Below are 23,388 nucleotides of genomic sequence, written 5' to 3' on the forward strand. Positions count from 1 at the left end.
AAGCTAGTCAGGATCCACAGACATCTTGGAGTTTCTGCTAAAAAGAACCCTGCATTTTGATGCCGTTTCTAAGTTGGAAACATTGCTTGTTCAAAGTGTGGTGAGTGAATCCCAGATGTGTACAAAGAATACCTGTTTTGGGGTGGTCCTAAATCTACGACATCAGCAGGGTGTGTGTAATCCCACTTCCTACCTGCACTTTGGAATCATTCACTTCTGGCACTCTACTCACCTTCCTGTGCCTATCAAACGTCATATACAGTAGTTCATTTCTCATAAGCATCATGAGCAGACAAGGCAAGTGCCTTGCTGGAAGCTCTCCCTCTTTCTCAGCCTTGTTTCAGCCAGAGCACATCTCTCCTGGGACTTCAGGCTACTGATCCTGCATGGGAGAAGGTGGAAATGTTTAAAGCGCCTGATGGAGCTGACCCTGTCTCCAACCAATGGCGTGTACACAAAATAGGAGGTTTCAAAACACACCAAGCCATTCTGATGTGTATAGAGACATGCAAATTCAAATTGAAATACAGCGAGGCAAACATGGCCAAAGGTAGCATTTTCTGTATTTCAATAATCTCAAGACATTGGTCTGAATTAAAAAGCTTGCTAAAGCTGATCAATGTGAATGTGCAACACTCTCTGTTTTGGTACATTAATTCTATGTTTCCTTCCATAGGCACATGAATTATAATGGCATGTTTCTCACAGTACCTGATTTTAAACATCCATATTAATCTCATAATGATAGTTTACTTCTGTTTTGTTTACAGGAAAACGAGTAACTGTCACAATTTTATTTTATACAGTCCAGTAATCTGCTTGTGTGGTTAAAATGCAACAGATTTGGGATTCAACTCAGCTTCATTCCCTGCAATCAAATAATATTTTACCATCTGTATGAGACTTTTTATTTTTCTACTAGCTGACCCGGCCACGCGTTGCTGTGGTTCTTTCCTGTGACCCCCCCAACCCTGTCCCGATCCATGACGTATCCTGCCCCTCCTCCCTCCACCCCGGCTCATCCCTGTGTTTCGGTAGGATACCCTTCCCTCTGTTGTCCCTGGGGAGTGTTGGCCCCTCCCCCCTGTATCTCCATACCTTGGCCCCCACTCTTCGAAAAGGAACTGTTAGGTTCTGGGTTCTATTTCCCAGCATGCACTTTTGTCTGAACCCTCTGTTGTCCCTGGGGAGTGTTGGCCCCTACCCCCGGTATCTTCCTACATTGGCCCCCATCCTTGGAGAAGGAGCTGTCAGTTTCTGGGTTCCATTTCCCAGTATTTACTTTTGTCTGAGCCCTCTGTTATCCCCTCCCCCCTGTGTCGCCATACATTGGCCCCTGTGCACGCATCGTGAACATTTCTATATGTTTAGATTAAGGATCGGGGGTGATGATGTGCCCTGGGACCCTGAGAACTTCTTAAAGAATCCCAACCTGGGGAGGGGGGGTCAAATAGCGAAGCCCCATAGCCCCATAGCAACAGACAGGCCCAGACAGAAGGAGGGGGGTCATATGGGGCACTTGACGCGGGCCTCCGTATCAGCATAGGGGGCCTCGGTCAGCATATTCACAATCACTAAAATGAAAAAAGTAACAAAAGGGTTAAAAACGGGGACACATTATCTTATCTACCTGGGCCGGGCCTCTGTCTGGCCCTGCAAGGGCCTGGCAACAGAAGGCGCGTTCTGAAGTACCTGAGTTGTTCAGTTCCATAAAAAAACCCAGGAAGTGGCAAGGGGAAGGTAGGGAATTGTAAATGGGGTGGGGGTGTGCACTGCAAATATCTGAGGACTTAAACTGGGGAGAGAAAGTGAATGGTTGTTTTTTTATAATAATAATAAAGACACAGAGGCTTACAATCAGTGTCTCTGTGTCTAAAATAAGACATACCCATAAAATAAGTCATATTTATTTTTGTCTTGTGAATTTTTGGGGGGGTAGTGGTGCTAAATTGTAAAGTAAAAACCCCTTGCAGTGTAGGGGCCTACATAAATCAAAGGCCGTGCTGCGGCCTGTGGCAACCCCCCCCCCCCAGGCAGGCTCCGACCTCCACTTGGCAATGTTGGTTCTTTGGTGGGGTTTTTTTGGGGGGGTAGTGTTGCTAAAAGGTAAAGTAAAACCCCTTGCCTTGCCCCCAAGTGCGTTGCTGTGGGTTATCCCCCTCCCCGGGCAGGGCCGTCTTGAGCAGATCGCGCGCCCTGGAGATCGCTCCGCCGCCCGCCCCGCCCTCGCAGGGCGCAATTGGTTTCCACGCGGCTTCGCCGCGCGGCGCCGTCCTTTCCGGGCCGGCGCCCAGCTTACCAGCCCCCCGCCGTGGTGCGCTGTGCCACCGGGGGTCTATGAAGAGCCGGCCCTGTCCCCGGGCCTAGTGGAGGCCTGGCAGCCTGTCAGGGGCCTAAAACAAAGGCCTAGATAAAATGGCTGCCTTGGTGTGTTTCAGTTGCTTGGTTGATGATGATGTCATTTGGTTTGTGGGTGTGGCTTAGATTTCACAGGAAGGGAGGGGGTGGAGGAGGGTACTACACCACTTGAGGGCGCTGTTTGACTTGGTGGAAAAGCAGGTCTGTACCTGGGCAGGTGTGCGATTTGAGGAATTTTTGCCCCCAACAACGCTCTAGGAGTGGCCTGGATCGTTGTGTCAAAATTTCAGGACGATCGGTCAAGCGGTTACGGAGAAAAGTGGCAAACGGGATTTCACGATTTTTACATTTATATATATATATAGATATAGATTTAGATGTCATCTTCTGCCACTGAACTAATACATGAAATATGTGGTGTTGATAATATTTCCAGAGCATTGGTCTTAACATTCCTATTCTCCTACTTAACATACTTATTTTGAGAATGGTCTGTTGCAATTCTTAAATTGTGTCACTCTCAAAAGGAAAATGTCTGATTGCACTGCAGACATAAATTCATGCTCTGGAACTACTGGCTGATTCTATGATGCTGAAGGTAGTAAAATGGTATTAATCATTCAAACAGCATTTTTAGATTTCCCCTGTTGGATGCCTGGGGTGGAGCAGGGCGGTAAAATCTTTGCAAGTCCAATTGCAATGCTACCTACATTATGCATAGTTCCCTGGCCTTTTGCTTCTAACCAGTTTTCTCTACTGGCTGCACTTGGTAATTCAGAGCACACCAGTTGCTACTAACTCTATAGACAAATTGATCCTTTAGCTATGGTATTCTTCAAACTCTGAGTATGCTAAACATAGAGTTCTAGCCACAGAGGCTTAAGTATAATTTTTTTATTTTAAAAAAATTCTCCCTTTGGTATTGTCCAATATCACAGAAATCTCTAATTTTCCTGCTAAGACATTTCCCTCGGATAATTAACATAGTTTAATGAGGATGTTAGACACTGGCTTCTCTTATTGCTCCAAATTGCATACATACTATTGTTAGAAGTGAACTCTTGGGGGTTTCAAGGTCATCCTAAGTATTCTTGGTTCTACATTGCACTACTTACAATTCAGGCTTCCTCAAACTCGGCCCTCCAGGTGTTTTTGGCCTACAACTCCCATGATCCCTAGCTACCGGTAGCAGGACCAGTGGTCAGGGATGGTGGGAATTGTAGTCTCAAAACATCTGGAGGGCTGAGTTTGAGGAAGCCTGACTTACATAATATTTGTCTGCCATATCCCCTGTGGTCTTGCACCTAACACATGCATATCTTGTGGCAGATCTTATTGGGATGTCACTCAGGATGCACAGGGCAGGGCTTCGATGTCTTTCACCTTCCGAAGTTGAACTATTAAAAAAGGGGGGGAAATAACCTGCAAGAATTACACTGTGCCATAAATGCAAGGTTTGAGACGGAAATGGCAGAATGGCTGCTGCAGAAGCAGACTGCTGCAGTTGGCTACAGTTGAACAGGGATTTATTGGTTTATGGGGTTTTTGTTCTTGTTATTATAATGTTATTTTGTGCTTTTATATTGTATTAGATGGCCCTGCCACACATTGCTGTGGCTCATCCGTGTGATTCCCCCCACCCTGTGCTGATCTGTGACATATCCTGCCCCCTCCTCCCCCAACCCCCACCCAGGCGAGTCAGTACCTCCATTCGGCCTGGTCTGTAAAGACTTTGGCCTAGTATGTAAACGGGAGCTGAGGTGCTGTTGAGAGGCAAGTTTTTATAGGTGCAGTACCAGTGTAGTCACTGCTAGAGGGCGATGGTTTGCAACCTGGTTCTTTTCCCAGCATGCATTTTCATCTGAGTGGTGTGTTTTGAAACACGGGTTTTTGGGGGGGTTATCTGGCACAGGTGTGACATCTGTCTTAGCAAACTTTCCTATAGCCTTCGGACATTCGCATGTGATGCTGTGTCAAAATTTCACCTCAATCGGTCAAGCGGTTTTGGTGAAAAGTGGAAACACACCCACATGCCCAGTTTACATTTATATATATATAGATTATTATGTTGTGAACCATCCTGAGATCTAAAGATGAAGGGCAGTATACAAATTAAACAAACAGACAAATGTGACATCAGCAACGACACCCAAGGTATGTATGTGATGTAATGTCTGAACACCTTTTCTTGCGCTGTGGATATAAGCTGGAGCCTTCTGGATATAAGCTGGAGCCTTCTTCAACAAACACGAGGAGCAGGGGCTACACTGTGCATAGCTGTGCCTTGAGGGAAAACCCTGAGTAAAAAAGGCTGGAGTGTAGACAAGCCCTTCATTAAAATTTTATTTTTAACTGAGGCTGTAGAATGAGTCGAGCTCAATAGCATTAGCATACGGGGAACCTAGATGGTGTTTCATAGTTGTAGGCAGGGTGGTGGAGTCAATGGGCCGTTGGAACACCTGAGGAATGGGACGGAGGCTTTTGAAATCTTTGCTCCCCCAGCACCTCCTGCATCGGCCACCTGAGGCTGGGAGAGACAACAGTGGCAGCCACCCAATGAAGAAGTTCTGGCCTGTGTGAGACTAATATCTAGCTGCTTCAACAATCCATTCTAGGCCAGGAGAGGCAGCTGCAGAATGGCCATCATGGTTGGACCACCAAAGAACAAGGGGGGGGAAGGGAATTTTTATACACCCCTTTGCCCTGCTGTAGTGACTATTGCATCGTTGTCTATTTTATTGTGTTTAAAATATATTGTAAACTACACTGTGAACTTCAGTTAGTAGGCAGGACATAAATACTCCTAAATAATAAATAAATAAATATGGACAAAACAAGCCAGAGTCTTGTTGTGGCTTCTTCAGTCATCCCATCCTGAGCGCATGGTTTTATTTTCCTGAAACAAGCCATGAGCAGCAAACCAAGAACAAACTTTGGTTACCACTTGTGGTTTGTTGGGAGAGAAACAAACCACGAGCCCTAATTCAGATGACACAACAAACCATACTCTGGCTCGTTCCATCCACAGCGCACCAGGAACAAGGGAGGTGCATCGCAAGACCTTTTTTGTAGCGTAGACCACCACGCTGCTTGTGAGCATTAAACCATAGTTCGTTTTAAAGTGTGGCTGAATGTGATGGGGGAACGAGGCCAATGTACAGCAAGATTATACCAAGTTTGTATACCTCCAAGTACATCTCATGCACATCTCAAAGCTCCCTCCCTCAGAATGTTAACGTACTTGCTTCCTCTCTCAGCATCACGCCCCCAGAATGTTAGCATGTACATCATACTCAAAGGACAGATGGAGAGGAGACGTCACAGATCTATGTATGGTATATATAGGGAATGACCTACAAGAGAGCCAACAGAGGTGAGAAAGACACAAAAATGACTGGGAGGGGGAGGGGGTTAACAGCCAGACTTTGCTTCAGATGCTTCGCCAAGGAGAAGAGAAGGACAAATTGTTGCTAAGGGAAATGAGACAGATGGTTAGAACAAACAACTTGCTGACTCTTTCAGGCCTTAAAACTCTCCAGATCCTGTTGTGAAGGAAGAGGGGGGAAATTAAGCTGCCTGTGCAAACACACACACACACAGCCCTAGGCATGTGTTTCCAACAAATGCACAGGTGTCATCTGCACACTGCTTCTGCTCTGTCCATCACCTGACAACATCTCTCCTATGCCACCCCCACCCCACCCCCAGCTGCCCTCATTTTCCCCACAATCGCCTCTACCTCCATCTCCTCTGCTTTATTAACCACCTCAGCCAGTTTGTTCCTCTTAGCAATTTGCTAAGAGCGCTGGGTAGAGGAATCCTAGCTAATGCTGTGCCTCTGGAATCAAGAGCGACCGAGTTAATGTCACGTCTCTGGGGTACTCCTGCGGAGTAGCTGCATTAAATGACGGTTCTGGAATGGAGTGTCTCTCTGTGTGTGATTTGGCTCTAGGACATATTGTCTCCTAGGGAGCACAGCACCACGACATTTAATGCCATCTGATCCTTTGGGTTTCTGCCTTTATCACAACTGTGCCAAGGCCTGCCTGGCTCATGAGCCTCTCTGACTTGGATGAAGTGCCTGTGATTAAGAATCCAGTCAACATGTCCATGTAGCAGTCGCCACAATCCGAATCATAATAAAGACAGGCAGCCATTGGGGGAGGGGGAGAGCTGGGAGATGGGTTGAGGTGAGAACAGAGCCAATAATTTGTCAGCTTTGTTGAAAGCAAGAAAACAAAAACCCGGTACTGGTATGTAAAGTTGGAAAATAAAACACACTTCCCAAAATATATGTCACAAGCCTAGTGTGGCTGTGGTACTGTTAAACTGCAGTGAATTAGAAATCTAGCCACCATTCTGTATTACAGGCATGCGAAAGCTTGCCTCTGACCCTCGAGATATTGCTGAACTACAACTCCCATCAGCCATGGCAAGCTTGGTTAGGGGTAATAGGAAGCTGCAGTTCAACACTATGTGGAGGGTCAAAGGTTCTATGCAATTGCTATATAACATATACACCTTTTCTTTTCTTTCTTTCAGCTGTAGAAGGCATTTTTTAAAAAAATTTAATTCCTTTAGCCTAAATGTTTATAGGCTGATCTAGAACCAGATTCTCAGGACAGCTTACAACAATGTCATCCCGTTGTAGTTTTTTAAAGCAAATTTAAAAATACATACAACACTATAGGATAGCAAGAAAATGTAGCAGCATAAAAGCATGTGGCAGAGGGGAGAAAGCAAACTAACGCTTAATCAAAAGAAAAGTCTTGTGATAATAAAAAAGGTCTTCTTCCCCTGGCACCAAAATAGCATCAATGTAGGCACCAGGTAAGCCTCTCTGGGGACAACATTACATTGCCATGATGCCACCACTGAAAAGGCTCTTTTCCTGTGGAGACTTTGCATGGAAACTGTTACTGTTAGGCTCAATTAATAGCTTCCCTATAAGTGAAGTGTAGGGCTCCAGTGATTCTGCACATAAGAAAGACTTGAGTATCAATAACTCTACATCATTTTCCCTGGCTTAATCCTGTTTTAAGTGCAGTTATTTTTCCTCTGTATATAATTGCTGTAATTGCCACAAGCTTTTCACATTTTCTGTAATTTTGTATGCTGTTTTTAAATTGCCATGTAATTTTCTAGTTTTGTATGTTTATAAATTACTTTTTTTAAAAAAACACCACTCTTCTTTTTGCTACACTTTTGAATAATTCAGCAATGACCAATACTGGTTAACAGCGGGTCTTACGTCCTTCCCCCATCACTTACGGTCTTTGCACCTTTTTTGCTCTCACAATTTGACTGTAATTGCTCATTTAAAACATGTTCACATAACTTATTTCCACAAAACTTACTCCCTAACCCCTCATATCCCAGCCAGATTGCTGAGACCTGGAGGATTGCTGTTAGCTGTCCCTCATGTCACAGAGCCTGGACTGGCCTTCACCAGAAGTCAGCCGTTTAGTGTCGCTGGACCCATGCTGTGGAATGATATTCTGTCCTGCTTGAAATTGATTTTCAAAATGTTTTTATATTCCTTTGCACCACCCTGATATTTTGTGAGAGGGTGGTCTATACATATGAGTTGTCGGTGCCCAGGGTGACCCAGCTGTCACCACCGATGCCACCGGATCAACCCCACTGCCACTGGATCAAAGCAGGGCCACACTGAGCCACCTGCCTGCCCACACAGGGAGAAGCCCGGCCAGCTGATGGGGTCCTTGGTGGGCAGAGAGGAGCACTGGGTTGGGCTGTGCTGGGGGCACCTGTAGTGAGGGGTTCCTGGTTCACGCCCACTCTGAAATTATGCACCTGGAGCCACAGCCCCCCTGGCACTGCCCACACAATGCTCCTGAATCTAAGAGTGAATAGGATAATGTCACAGGACTATGTAACCAGATTTGACTCCCTGCAGATGCCAAATGAAATCAAAACATGTTGAGAACGATGCTTCCTGAGTAGGTGAACAATTTCACAGCAGCCACTGAAAAAACTCAGCAAAAGGCCACAATGTGTTTCCGCGGTCGTGTGAAAATGTTCACCAGGAACATTATATAAGAGGTTCAGCAATATGTTCATAAAGGTTGATACATTTTACTTTCAATAAAACCAGTATATGGTGAAGCCTGCCTCCAGTGTAATCAGTCAGAGTGAAGAAAAACATAAGACCTTTTTTTCTGCTGTTTCTCAGGCTCCAGCCACCAAGGAGGAGAGAAACAAAGGGATTATGTTCACCTATTCCATCAAAGGGTCCATAATTTCATTGATAAGGGAATCACAGTTAGGTCTTTCTCTATTGGGTGTGTATACAGTTCTTGTTACCACCGGTTGAAGTAGGTGTGCAGTTCACACTCTTGGCTTACCAGGAGGGTTAAATATGGCCTTCTCTGTGTTGTGGAAATTCTTGCCAACTGGGGAACATGCATGGTGTGAAGACAAATGGACAGAAAGAATCTCCATGCTCCTCTCATGGTACTCAAACCCAGAGTTTTCCAATTAAGCTGAATGTTGGGAGATTCAGAGCAGACAGGTGAAGTACACACAGTGCACTGATGAGCTACGGAATTTGCCAATCACAGGATGTAGTGAGGGCCGCCAATTTGGATAGCTTTAACAGGTGATTAGACCAGTTCATGGAATATAAGGATATCACTGGCTACTAGTCAGGGTGGCAATATATTACCTCCAATATCAAAGTTATTCCTCTGAATATCAGTTGTTAGGGAACACAAGTGGGAGAGTGCTAGTACTTTCCACACGCATCTGGCTGGTCATTGTGGGAACAGAATGCTAGGCTAGGTGGACTTTTCATCTGATCCAGCAGTGTTTTTCTTTTGTTTGTTTACTACCAATGAGCTTCTGGCCTGTTTTCCTGAAGTTGTGAAAGGTGCCCAAGAATTAACCCCCACTCGGCATTATGACAAGAAGGATCCTTCCAATAGCCATTTAGGGACAGATTCCAAATTTAGTAACAGGTTCCCAGTTTAGAGACCCAATCACCAGGCGGGGACAAACGTACCCAACAGCAAGGAACAAAATGGTAAAACTTCTGTGTTAGCCTTCTACAACTCCATGCTCTGAGTATTCTTCAGTCTTGATGGTGTGTGACTTTCCAGCTGGTATTTCAGTAAAAATATTGCTGCATGCCACCCCAATCTCTGAGCGGTGAGAAATTCCAGGGGTTCCAGGCACATACTCAGGGTTTGTGTTTCCTTTTGGAAATGAGGCACAGTGGAGACTGTGGTGCCATTATGATATATGGATTATTTACACATGTATACAACCTGATCCTACAATGGAGGGGTTCACAACATTAACAGCCCAAAGGAATCTTGCTTCTCCCATAGCTGCAGCCTTGGATTCAAACAGAAATCAAACATTGCTCTGACTCTCTCCAGCTTGTTGCCTTACTTCTAGGTCACATTACTACCCAAATTCTACTCTCAGCTCTGGCTTATTCTGTTGAGGGAGGGGGCTACACCCATTTGCCATTCTGCACCAAACACCTTAATTTCCCATCACCTCACCAGGAAGCTATGTTGGCTACTTCTTGGAATTAAAAGGCTGGATTAGTTTCTAACGCTGGTTCCCCACCCCACCCCCCACATTCATAACAATATATTAAAAGAAAATGCTGGCTTTTTACAAATTCAGTAGGGATTGCCTATATAAATGCCCAAGTTATTTAAAAACCAAACAGCCCACAGTGCTGTGAACACTCCAATATAACTTCATAGATGATTTGTTTCTAGAGTTGACCTAACCTGGCTTGAGTTTAGGGACATAGCCAGCTTTCCTGGGGTAGGGTCTGCCGCTGCTGGCACCAAAAAGGGGGGCAAGTGCCATCTCTGTGGGTGACACAGTGAAAGAAAATTGCATCAACAATGGGCCTGTCCAACTCACGCAGCTGTGAAATGTGGTGAATTGTGCCCAAGCTGCTGGAGTGCAATATTCTATGGTTCTGTGAAATTTGTTGCTACTGTTATGGGTAATTCACAACTCATGATTACTGTTCTTCAATTGTAATAATTATATGTATGTTAATGGCACAGTATGTCGGTGTATGTTTTAAAAACAGTGGGGTCTACTAAACCCCACACATCATCCTTGTAGTAGCCTTATGTATTTTACATTGTGGGTATTATTGACCCTATTTTGCAGCTATGTTAAGGCTTTTTTTAGTTACATGCAAATGATGTCATGCTTAATATTTTCTCACAGGTGTTTTATTTGTATGGTTTTCTTGGGGTACATTTGAACCTGAAACTGGACTGATATACTCAGTGGAGGATTAATTCTTATATTAGCTTCTGTTAACTTATTCCAGGTTCCTTCAGTTGTTGGCCTCTATAAGGTTAATAATAATAATAATAATAATAAATCCCCCATCCAACCTAAGGATTCTGGGAGAGTTACAACAACTGAAAATACAATATTAAAAATAGTTTTAAAACTTAGAATTACAAAAAATGGAATTACACCAGGTGTCAAAGGCCAGGGTATATATCACCAGCCTCCCTGCCAGAGGACTGGAAGGTAATAGCCAATGTACCATAATATCAGTTTGCAAAAGAAAAGATCCATGGAGAATAAAACCCAGGAAAAAGCTGGGAATGTCAGAAACTTCATTGGAAATGGGAGTGGAAATTGTCACAATGTGCATGTTTGAGGTCAGGAACGGAAATCACAGAAGTGAAATATGAGTGGGAAGTTTTTTAGTCTGCAAACGTTACACACATAATTATGTTATTTTCTGCATTGTTTTGGACATTTCCCTTCCATCAAAATTAATCACACAATTAATCATGTTCGTTTCAGGCATAGTGGCCAGTGAAATGAATAATGTAGGTTTCAATGGAAGCTGAATGTCAGTTAGAATAGCACTGATTACGATAAACACAGAATGGGACAGAAGTCACCAGCTCTTTACATCCCTAGAAATCGCTGCAACACCTTCACGTGCTTGCTTGCTTGGCTACTATTAACAGCCAAAGTCTGGCACTTAGGTCGGTTAAATACATTTTATGCATAACATCTGACAGAAGCCTACATTTATTTTGTTGTTGTTGAGTTTGGTTCTCCCCTGCAGCAGTAATGGAAGCACAGATCCACATTCAATATAATGAATGTGAATTTCCCCCCACAATGCAGCTCATTCAAACCCACCGAGTGACTAACAATGGGTGCCTGGCAAGGGGCCACTCGGTTGCCAAGGAATCCCGGATGCCTTTGGAACACAAGAGGCTGTTACAAGGAGCTGTGCAGTTCAGCTACAGAACAAGGCCTCTTATTTGAAACTATTTTCAGAGACATAACAGTAAGAAGCACAGAGGAACATGCTTTTCCAAAGACTGTGGCAGTTTGCCAGGCAGGCTACTGTGGCTATTCTCTTCCTCTGAAGCCACAACACTAGAAACTGAGCTCCGATTCCCTGTTGGGCTTTACGGATGCCCTGTGCTGGCTCTAAATGAATCAGAAAGGTCATTTTTGTTTACCAAATACCAAATGTCTCATTCTTGTGGGTCTCTTTCATGGGTCTTTGCTGGAGAAGCCTTAACTAGGCATTTCTGCAAACAAGCCTTCAAAGATCAGGTGTATGATGTAAAATCTAGAGCAATGTTGGCTTCATCCTTTAGCTACAGCTCATTTGTATGGGATAAACAGTTGATGGAGTGCCCAGTGGATGGTCTCTTCAGAGCTGGCAAAGGCTGACAGCAGCCATAGCTTATCTCTGAAATAAGTAGAAGTGATACCTGAGTGTCTTTACCTGGGACTCACGTGAATGTCATGACCTGAGACCCACTGGGGTCAATACGGCAGGCAGGCATTTCTGAGCATACACTGGAGTATACTAGGAGTATAGCATCTAGATCTAGGGAAGTAATAGTACCACTGTATTCTGCTCTGGTCAGACCTCACCTGGAGTACTGTGTCCAGTTCTGGGCACCACAGTTCAAGAAGGATACTGACAAGCTGGAACATGTCCAGAAGAGGGCAACCAAAATGGTCAAAGGCCTGGAAACGATGCCTTATGAGGAACGGCTTAGGGAGCTGGGCATGTTTAGCCTGGAGAAGAGAAGCTTAAGGGGTGATATGATAGCCATGTTCAAATATATTAAAGGATGCCATATAGAGGAGGGAGAAAGGTTGTTTTCTGCTGCTCCAGAGAAGCGGACACGGAGCAATGGATTCAAACTACAAGAAAGAAGATTCCACCTAAACATTAGGAAGAACTTCCTGACAGTAAGAGCTGTTCGGCAGTGTAATTTGCTGCCAAGGAGTGTGGTGGAGTCTCCTTCTTTGGAGGTCTTTAAGCGGAGGCTTGACGGCTATATGTCAGGAATGCTTTGATGGTGTTTCCTTCTTGGCAGGGGGTTGGACTGGATGGCCCTTGTGGTCTCTTCCAACTCTATGATTCTATGCTCTCATACATTGCTTTCACAGCTCTAATATTTTTGCTTTGAATCAGTTTCTACTGAACAATAGCTTACAGCAGGGGTCCCCAAACTAAGGTCAGGGGGCCGGATGCGGCCCAATCACCTTCTAAATCTGGCCCACGGACAGTCTGGGAATCAGCATGTTTTTACATGAGTAGAATGTGTCCTTTTATTTATAATAATAATAATAATAATAATAATAATAATAATAATAATAATAATACAGTGGTACCTCGGTTTACGAACACCTCGGTTTACGAACTATCCTAACCCGGAAGTTAGTAAACCGAGGTGCTGGAGGTCTACTGAGAGTCCGATGCCTTCGGGGAGGCCGGGACTTCGCTCCGATGCCTTCCGGAGGCCGGGGAGCCGTGAAAGTGGTCTCCGGCCTCCGCAAAGGCATCGGAGCAAAGTCCCGGCTCCGATGCCTTCCGGAGGCTGGGGCTTCGCTCCGATGCCTTTGCGGAGGCCAGGGACCGCTTTCGTGGCTGCAGCCCAGTCGCGGAAACGCTCCCCGGCCTCCGCGAAGGCATCAGAGCAAAGCGGTTAATCCGTTCTAGGGGGTGTTTTTCCTCGTCTAGAACGGATTAATCAACTTCCCATTACTTTCAATGGGAAAGTTCACTTCGGTTTACGAACACTTCGGTTTATGAACAGACTTCTGGAACCAATTGTGTTCGTAAACCGAGGTTCCACTGTAATAATATTTTATTATTTATACCCCGCCCATCTGGCCAGGTTTCCCTAGCCACTCTGGGCAGCTTCCAACAAAATATTAAAATACAGAAATCCATCAAACATTAAAAGCTTCCCTAAAATGCATCTCTGGGTTATTTGTGGGGCCTGCCTGGTGTTTTTATATGAGTAGAATGTGTCCTTTTATTTAAAATGCATCTCTGGGTTATTTGTAGGGCATAGGAATTCATTCATATATATTTTTCAAAATATAGTTTGGCCCCCGCACAAGTCTGAGGGACAGTGGACCGGCCCCCTGCTGAAAAAGTTTGCTGACCCCTGGCTTATAGTCTGCTGTCAGCAGATTAGCAGGATACCAAGGAGAGGCTGTGCCTATTAGGAACACAGGAGATCTGCCAAGTTCCTTCAGGCTAGCTGGAAGGTGAAGTACAGAGTACCCCTATACTGACATGCTCTCACCCTCTGTCACAGAACACGTTTCTGATACACAACTGACCTCAGCCTGCTAAGTGCTGAGCCTGCATAAACATGTTCCCAGTCACAACCACAATGTATCTGTGCCATTGTCCTGCATAAAAGTATATACCTAGCTAAGCAGAGATTTTTCATGCACCTCAACCTGTCTTTTTGCTAACAAGCAGGGCCTCGCTTACCAGCTTCACATACCAGAAAGGTGAAGTGGCCTTGAAGAGACCAGATGCTCCAAACTGAGCACTTCATTTAACAGACTACCAAAACATTTTGCACGAGACAGAAGAATAGTGAATTTATAAACTTTGTTCAGAACTATCTGTTGCCATGGTACAGCTAGTAGACAGGAGCGTGCTTTTTTGTATACCAATCAGGAGTCCACAAGCTGTCCACATGTTCTGTTATCCAGTCATGTTTCTGAAAGGGATCATTCACGAGCTAACCATGTAAAGAGAATGTTATTAAAGTGCCTTGAATTTTGTATTCAGGGTCCAGAATTTGGAGAATGCCTCTGGATCATTTATTCTTACTGTGGTCTGCAATAAACACACCCAGGGGGTGCATGGCCCCCTACCCTTGCCTCCCCCCAACTATTTTTTTGTCATTTTTTATAGTAATATCACAGATTTTATGGTCTGTTGTTTTTTAGTACACCTAAAAATTTTTGCTTATTAGGGGCTGCCCCACATTTTGTGGCTTGGCTTTTGAAAAATAGGGGGTCCTCAGTAATTAGCTAATTGGGAACCACTGCTGCATAGCATTATGCTGCTTCTATGATGCCGCCTCTGTCATCATTACCACTGATTACCTGCATCTTCTGAAAATACACCTTCCCTCCCTGCCCCCAGGCTTTCCCTGAATCCTGTTGTATTTGTAGTATTTTTATTGATGTTCTCTGTAGTTTGCATGGGTGGGTTTATGGTATAGTTGTGTAATATTTGCCTACACTGCTGAAACGTATTTTATATGTTGAGCAGTATAAGAAATGGTCTTAGATACGTAAATACAAATAAACAAGAGGTACTCCTTTCAGGGGAGGCCCATTGTTAGGAAGTATGGAGGAACAAGCACGGCTGGTGCTCACCTCAGTTCTGTGAATACTGATCAAGAGCAGGCTTCAGTCTCTGGGGAAGGGAAGCCAGCACCTTTCGCCAGCAGTAAATTGACTTTCAAAAGAAGAAAATAAATATTTTAAAGGCTTGCAGAGCAATCTCTGCATAACGGATCAGTTATACAAAGGCTTTAGCCGTTACTCACTTGAGCGCAGGAAATAAACCTTAACAGGAAGGTTTTCGCCTTTTTAGAAAAAGGCAACTGGGAGAGCAGAACCTCCAGTTTTTGTGTGCTGATTTTTATCCACTCGGGCTTGTTCACATAGGAAAGGGGCTGCTTAATGAATAAAACTGCTCAGAAATTTAAGTTAATGCAAAGGAGTGGTACTAGGATTGCTGACCGGGATTAGGCATTTGCTAGGTACTAGGATTGAGGACTGGGAAGCAAATGGCAGCCACTCCACCCACACTCTATCCCAAGTCAAGGTGCACAGTACCCAAAGCCAGCTACGCTATTCCGGCACCTGTATGAAAAAATCCCCAAAAGCACTTCTCCCCAGCACCAAAATTGCAACAACAATAATATAACTAGCCCGCTGATGCCCTTTCATCCGAAACTTGGGTGTCCAAGGCAGTTTTAACCTGATACCGCAGCTTCTTCTCCATTTTTTTTTTACACTCCATCAGCCCTAGCTGTCGTGATCAATGGTCATGAATGGCCACAGGTTCTCTATGACTCTGATGTAAGGTATGCATATGGATGCTTTTGGATAAGGTATTAACTTTCAAGGCAGAGAAACTATTTGACACACAGACACAGAACAAAACATGAGCAAAGCCAAGTGTCTCCCCCTCCCCGCTTGCCTACGAAATGCCCATAAGTAAGATTCAGGCAAAAGCTACAATAAGCCTACTTCTTCTCGGCATCCCTTGGGCTTACCTTTGAGTACTTTCTTGGGAATGGAGTGCAAAGGTCCTCTTTCCTCTGTGTTGCAGATTCTTTTATATTGTTTTCCTGGTCACTATAAGTCCTCCTTCCACCAAGGGGCCTTTTTTCTGGGCTGTTTGTGCAAGATGAGTCTCCAGCCTCCATGTGGAACTGCAGCTGGAATGCATGTTTTAAATATTGAGGAAGATTCATACATCTGCTCAGTACATCACAAGTATTTTGCAGGAAGTCCAGAAGAGGAACTGCCAGCCATATGGAATTTGACACAATCTTCCAGATGTTAATAGGATTATTTATTATTTAGAGGGCTGCCTGACAAGGTCTGTGAAAATTCCCTATTGAAGCTGCATGGTTGCCTAGTTACTTACTTTTTAAAAACTCATTGTCTCAAACACTTGTTTTATAATTGGTTTTATTTTGACTTTTATATTGTTAGCAATATTGTCAGCTGTGGTGGTGCATTTTGCAACTTTATAAAAAAAATGACCTTGTTGATAACTTGACCTTTTTACATGATGTGGGACATTACCGATGAACATTTTTTGCTGATATTGATTTTGCTGTTTATAATGCTTTTTTGCTGATTTTTTTTTGCTGTTTATAATGCTTGTTATTTTTGGACAATTAATAAAATGTTATAAAAAAGGGGGGGAATCTGGGACATGGTTTTTTTCTGTATGCTGATGATACTCAGCTCTGCTTCTCCACATCTGAATCAGGAGACACTGTGCAGGCCCTGACTGCAGCCTGAACGCTGCAGTGGGATGGATATGGATGAGAGAAAATAAGCCTCAATCCAAGGAAGATGAAGGTGCTGGAGGGTGGGGGTCCTGTGACTGATAACTTGGACATTTGCCTGCCTTGGATGGGGTTGCAAAAGCAGGTATGCAGTCTGGGGGTGCTTCGGGATCTAGCATTGTAACTGAAGCCCCAGGTGGCCTTAATGGCTAGGACAAGGATAGTCAACCTTTCTATACCTACCGCCCACTAATGCATCTTTCTTGATGGTAAAATTTTCCTTACTGCCCCCCAGGGCTCGATGGTAGGAGCGATTCAGCTTGTGCCGTAAAAACCCCTACCGCCCACCTAGAATCCTGAAATGCCCAGTAGTTGGCAGTAGGGACCAGGTGGACAACCCCTGGGCTAGGACTCCCTATTACTAACTTCGGATGGTACAATAGCATTGACTTTTCCTGGACTAGGATAGCTTGATCACAGTAGTCTTGGCACCCGTGAATTCAAGACTGGATTCCTTCCCTGATGCTTGGTCCAGAAACTGCAGTTATTGTAGAACGCTGCAGCACAATCGCTAACAGGAGTGAGGTCCTGTCAGCACATTACATTTGCATATTATACCTGGCTACTGATTTAGATCCTGTGAAATAATAAACAAATGCACACACACACACACAAATAAACAAATACATTGGGATTATACAAATAAATAACAAATGAAATGAAATATTATTTTACTATTTATTCCTGGAAGGTACTGAAGGTTTAATATTGAAACCCTTATGTATGTGAACAGGGACAGTCTTAAACTCTCTGTTGTGTAGAGTGTTAGGAAAAAGGGAGTGCATGTATGTTTCAAGTCAATTTCACATATGTGCCAAATTAGGTGGCCTTGGGTTAGCTTTACTCTCTCTTTCTCTCTCAACCACCTTCTGTCTCTTAAATTCTCTCAATTTGCAACACAGACCACAACTTGCAACACTTACACAGCTGATGCAAGAATTACCCCAATATATTATATGTAAAGTGCTGCAAATAACACCCCCCCCAAAAAAAATCCTGTACAAATGCCGTGTTGTTATCAATTTGCTATGCACATGAAGATCAGCTCATCTGACTACTAGCACAGCATCATGTTAAAGGAAACAAATATGGAAATAGGAATGATTATGCATACCTAATAAATGAGGCCTTGTTTGACATGAAGCTCCCAGAATTCCTCTCAGTGCTGGCTGGTCATTTTCACAGCGGAATGTGAGGCAGTCACAAGACTGCAATGTTGCTTGTCAATTGAATGGAGTCATGGCCATTTTCGCTAGCAGCACAATAGGTTTTTTTTTGCATACTTCATAGCAAATGAAAATGCTATATTGACTAGAACAGTCATTTGATTTCTTAATTATTAGCTGGTTGGAAAGTTATAATAAAGGTACAGTAACTTATAAAATGTTCTGCTCTTGAAAATTTTCTGCAGTTTCAGTTCTTGAACCTATAATGGGTCTTGAACTGATTATGTCAGGTGGAGCTATTCTGCTTGCCCATCACCACCTAGCTCTGATGAAGGGAGGAAACTGGAGGAAGAACAGCCTAAACAACAGAGGAAACCTCCTTCCTTTAGAAAGCTACAGCAAACCAGATGGTACTGAGTCCTAAAAAGGGATTCAGAACAGGCTAACTTGATAGTCTAAGAAACTAGAAGACTAGCTCTTAAATTTCACAGGAGCTGGTGCTGAGCCAGTGTGGTGTAGTGGTTAAGAGCAGTAGACTCGTAATCTGGGGAACCTGGTTCATGTCTCCGCTCCTCCACATGCAGCTGCTGGGTGACCTTGGGCTATTCACACTTCTTTGAAGTCTCTCAGCCCCACTCACCTCACAGAGTGTTTGTTGTGGGGGAGGAAGGGAAAGGAGAATGTTAGCCGCTTTGAGACTCCTTAGGGTAGTGATAAAATGGGATATCAAATCCAAACTACTCCTCCTCCTCCTCCTCCTCCTCCTCTTCTTCTTCCTCCCTCTTTTTGCATATGTCTGACATTGGTTGAGGCTTTTATTCCTGTTTCACGGATATTATGCCAGCCTTGTATTTAAGCACTAGCCTGGTAACTATAGGTAACAAGAAATTGCATGCAAGGGGCTGGTAGAAGTAGGAGAGATCATTCTGTTTCTCCTCTGGGCCCAGCACCGAACCAAGTGGGTTGCTAGGGGCGGGAAGACCCCTACTTTGTACCCAGTATAACAACAAACAACAACAACAACAACAACAACATATTGTTTATTATTTATACTCCGTCCATCTGGCTGGGTTTTCCCAGCCACTCTGGGTGGCTTCCAACAAAATATTAAAAATACAATAAAACACCAGACATAAAAAACTTCCCTAAACAGGGCTGCATTCAGATGTCTTCTAAAAGTCAGATAGTTATTTCCTTGACATCCGGTGGGAGGGCATTCCACAGGGTGGGAGCCCCTACCAAGAAGACCCTCTGTCTACTTCCATGTAACTTCGTTTCTCGCAGTGAGGGAACCGCCAGAAGGCCCTCAGAGCTGGACCTCCTCAGTGTCCGGGCTGAACGATGGGGGTGGAGACGCTCCTTCAGGTATAGAAATACAGTGGATTACTGCAGGAGGGAAGGAACACTCCACCATTCCTCTGCCAGTCCCCAGCAGGCTAGTAAGTTTTGTGGCCTTATTTACAAGGCTGTGCGTATCATCCTATATAATAAAGTCCCTGTGTCTCTGCGCCCAGATTCTGTGTGTCCCGTTTCCGCGCTACTGCGCATGTGCCCCACAGACACAGGGATTGGACCAGAGACTTGGAACGCACACACACACACACACACACACACACACACACACTCTCCCCCCCCCTCTGCCAACCACCGCTCCCGGCCGGACAAGCGCCTCACTGTGGGAGGAGGAGGCTGCTTCCTTTGCCGGGCCTGGATCCGGCCCAATTGCCTTCTAAATCCAGCCCGCGGATGGTCTGGGAATCAGCATGCTTTTACATGAGTAGAATGTGTCCTTTAATTTAAAATGCATCTCTGGGTTATTTGTGGGGCATAGGAATTCGTTCATTCCCCCCAAAAAAAATATAGTCCGGCCCCCCACAAGGTCTGAGGGACAGTGGACCGGCCCCCTGCTGAAAAAGTTTCCTGACCCCTGCTATAAGGCATTCTGGGTGTCACTGCTGAAAATGCCACCTTCACCAGGTTTCTGTGCTAAGAGGCAAGCCTGTATTTGCAATATGTCCTGACAACACGTTGACATCCATTTGAAGGGCAGCACAAGCACGAGGCTTGCTCCCTCTGATCATTCCCGGGAGCATTCTTTAGCCTGCACTGACCTTCACTTAAGGAGGAGCCTGCTTGCCAGTCATCCTCCTTCAAGTCACGTCTAAAGCTGTCGTGAACAGGGAGTGGGAGGGGCACGAACCCTCCAGGCTTCCTTAGGACAACCCAGCTAGCTCAAACTGATGTGTGCCTATTGCATTATTGAGTGGAAACTGGAGCTGAAGCAAAATCACATTGAAATAGCTCTTGCCTGGCCACTGGGGCCGCATTACCAGTGACACTGACTGACTCATTCTCCGAAACACTCCAACTGCCAGTTTTACTTCAGATCATATTTGCCAGTAATTTGATCATGTCTTCTGCACGCGAGCACACACACACACACACACACACACCAACTCTGTGGTTACTCTCCCCATCAAGCTTCTTCATCTTCCTAGCTAGAAAGCTCAGGAGCTCTGTGTCAGCTTATTTCTGGCAGAATAAATCACATTTTTCTTCTTACCAGACATCAACAGGAAGGCCACAAAGGTGTTTTTCTTTTTCTTTTTGTGAAAATACATAATCCCCCAGCTCTAATAATTAGGTTCCCTGTAGCTATGTGGCTGATGAGATGCTTTCGTTGTAGGATTTACAGCAGTGATGGGGAACCTACAGTCCACGGGTCTAATTAAGCCTGCGAGGCCTCAGAGGTTAGTTCACCAGTCCATTTTGGGCAAACCTGTACATGCCCTCGATATTTTTGAAGTTGTAAAGCAAAGGTGGGGAAACCTGAAGGCAGGGACTGTCTTATTATTAATGTTTCAAGTTCCTCTCTGGGAGTCTTTTCAGGAAAAAGAAATGCTCTAAATAATGAATAAATAGGTATTTGGGTAACAGATGAGACAATTAACACCAATGCTAGATCAGGCTTTTTGTGGCCTAATAATGCTGGCTTGTTTACACTAGTGCTTTATTTTACTTTTCATCCACAGTTCATGAGGACATTTCCCTCAAATTACCCAACAGTGATTGGAAGCCTCTGCCTGTCCGACAAAGAACTGAAGTTGTGCACCCATGGTAGTCAAACAGCACCGGTTTGGGGAAAAGAATGGCAAGCTTGATGATGTTGTTGCTGCTGTTTTAAAAAGTGTTCTTACATTAAAAAATTTCTGGTAAACCTCAATTTTCATTGAGAGCTGAAGGTGAAAAGGGAGGGGGTACATTTTATTGAAAATGAGAAATTCACATTTCCACTTTAAAGGAGAGCCAAAGCCACATACAAAACATTTTTGGAGGAGGAGGAGGAGGAGGAGGAGGAGGAGGAGGAGTTTGGATTTGATATCCTGCTTTATCACTACCCGAAGGAGTCTCAAAGCAGCTAACATTCTCCTTTCCCTTCCTCCCCCACAACAAACACTCTGTGAGGTGAGTGGTGTGAACATATTCACATTTTGTCAGAAGCTTCCAGTTTGGTCAGTCTTGTAGAGCATAATAATAATAATAATAATAATAATAATAATAATAATAATAATAAATTATCTTACCCAAGCTACTGTGACTGATGTTATCTTATGAAGCTTTTGACTTGAACTTTTGTTTCTCCCTCCCTATGATGCTTCATAGTAACCCCAAGAGGACGATTCAGTAGGCTTTTGATGCTTTCCCTTGCCTCCTTTTGCCAAGGCGTCTTACTAACGGCACAATCCTAACCCCATTGATTTCAACAGGACTTGCTTCTGAATAGACAGTTAGGCTTTCCCTGTATATCTCTGGGTGGGAGATTGCTCTTACAGTCAGCTGCCTGCCATCAATTTTAATCTGTTTCTCTGCTGTTGCTGCCCCCTTGTGACTTCTGCTGGGGTTTACCGCCCAGTAGAAGCCTTTTATATAACTTGTGCTTAAACTGCCATCTCCCCGCCTTCTTCCCATGTTCATAATACAAATGGAATTCAAAACTGGCTCTGTTTTCATCTGCTGCCATGCAGTAACAATGCCCACAGTGTTTAAAGGTGTTCTTAAGCATCCATTGTGAAATGACACCAGGTCCAGATCTCTCAAAGCAATCACTGTAGAGGTATAATCCTCCTTCTCTCAGTAAATCAACCTTCAGACTTCTGAAGGGTGCTGACATTCAGTGACTAAGATCCAGGTTAGAGAAATTCACCCATGAGGGCAGCCCCACTGTGGGTGAGCAGCGCAGCCTCTTGGCTATTCTGCCTGCGAAGCCATGCTGGAGGAGGCACAAGTTAAACATCCTGAAAGAGGAGCTTTTGGCTGCCTTTCTCCCTTTCTTGTGTATATCTCCTTATCACCCTATATTCTTAGGCTGTGTATACACACCATCTATTTAAAGCACACACACCCCAGAAAACCTAGGAACTGTATTTTACCCATTCACATAGCTACAATTCCCAGCACCCATAACAAACTGCAGTTCCCAGGATTCTTTGGGTGGGTGTGCTTTAAATGCATGGCACATATGCAGCCTAATTTTCCTTAGGAGTTGGGGAAGGGTAGAGCAGGGCAAATGAAATGCCTAAAAGCGCAATCCTACTGCCAATCTAGCAGTTTGCAAGCATGTCAAAGTGCAAGTAGATAAATACGTACCGCTCTGGCGGGAAGGTAAATGGTGTTTCCGTGTGCTGCTCTGGTTCTCCAGAAGCAGCTTAGTTATGCTGGCCACATGACCCGGAAGCTGTACACTGGTTCCCTCGGCCAGTAAAGCGAAATGAGTGTCGCAACCCCAGAGTCGTCCGTGTCTGGACCTAATGGTCAGGGGTCCCTTTACCTTTATCTTTACACAGGTCTACAAAAAGTACATTTTTTTAATTCAACAGAGCTCACTTCCTGCTAAGTGGGCATACAGTTGCAGCCTAAAAAAGACGAACAATGGAAGCAGAGTCTCTCCTTCACTCTAGGTATGATTTATCTGGCATCATCTCCTGGTAGGGAGGCAGCCCTCATTCTTCAGAGATTTCATTGAGTGGGGATCCATGTTGCCCATGAAGTATCCCAGCGCTCACCAGTGCGTGTGCGCACATGTGCGCGCACGCACACACCACCAGCTGCTTTTACCATTTCTGCATTTCTCCTCTGCTTTTAAAAAGTATTAGTCCAAACAGTCCTCTTTGAAATTTAACTGGAGACAAGATGCTTTAGGTCAGGACAAAAGAAGACTGCAAATGGGACAGTGTTCTATAAAAAGAAACTCGCTGCTGCTGCTTTTAAGATTTGGTATTGATTTTTCCTTGTGTGTGCTATATCTGTTGTTACGCACAGAGCAAAGCAGGACAGGGAGATGTCTTCAGCGCTCTTCCTTGAGACGCTGCCTGCGCTGCAGTTCATTAAGCCAGATAAAGATGACTGGATGTGCCAGCTCAGGCAGGAATTGGGTAATATTGCCCAATATTTCCTGCCTC

The 23,388-nt window shown here is 44.5% G+C and overlaps 1 long non-coding RNA gene across 1 annotated transcript; it reads right to left on the reverse strand.

Moving 5' to 3' along the window:
• Positions 1-265: 265 nt before the first annotated feature.
• On the reverse strand, positions 266-21,693 carry LOC118089877 (uncharacterized). The gene is made up of 3 exons (XR_004693196.1): positions 21,514-21,693; positions 15,957-16,121; positions 266-382 (listed from the first exon to the last, which is right to left on the reverse strand). It is a non-coding gene; the product is annotated as an uncharacterized LOC118089877 (long non-coding RNA).
• Positions 21,694-23,388: the final 1,695 nt, after the last annotated feature.

Source organism: Zootoca vivipara, chromosome 1 (genome assembly GCF_963506605.1).
Source record: "Zootoca vivipara chromosome 1, rZooViv1.1, whole genome shotgun sequence".
NCBI lineage: Eukaryota > Metazoa > Chordata > Lepidosauria > Squamata > Lacertidae > Zootoca > Zootoca vivipara.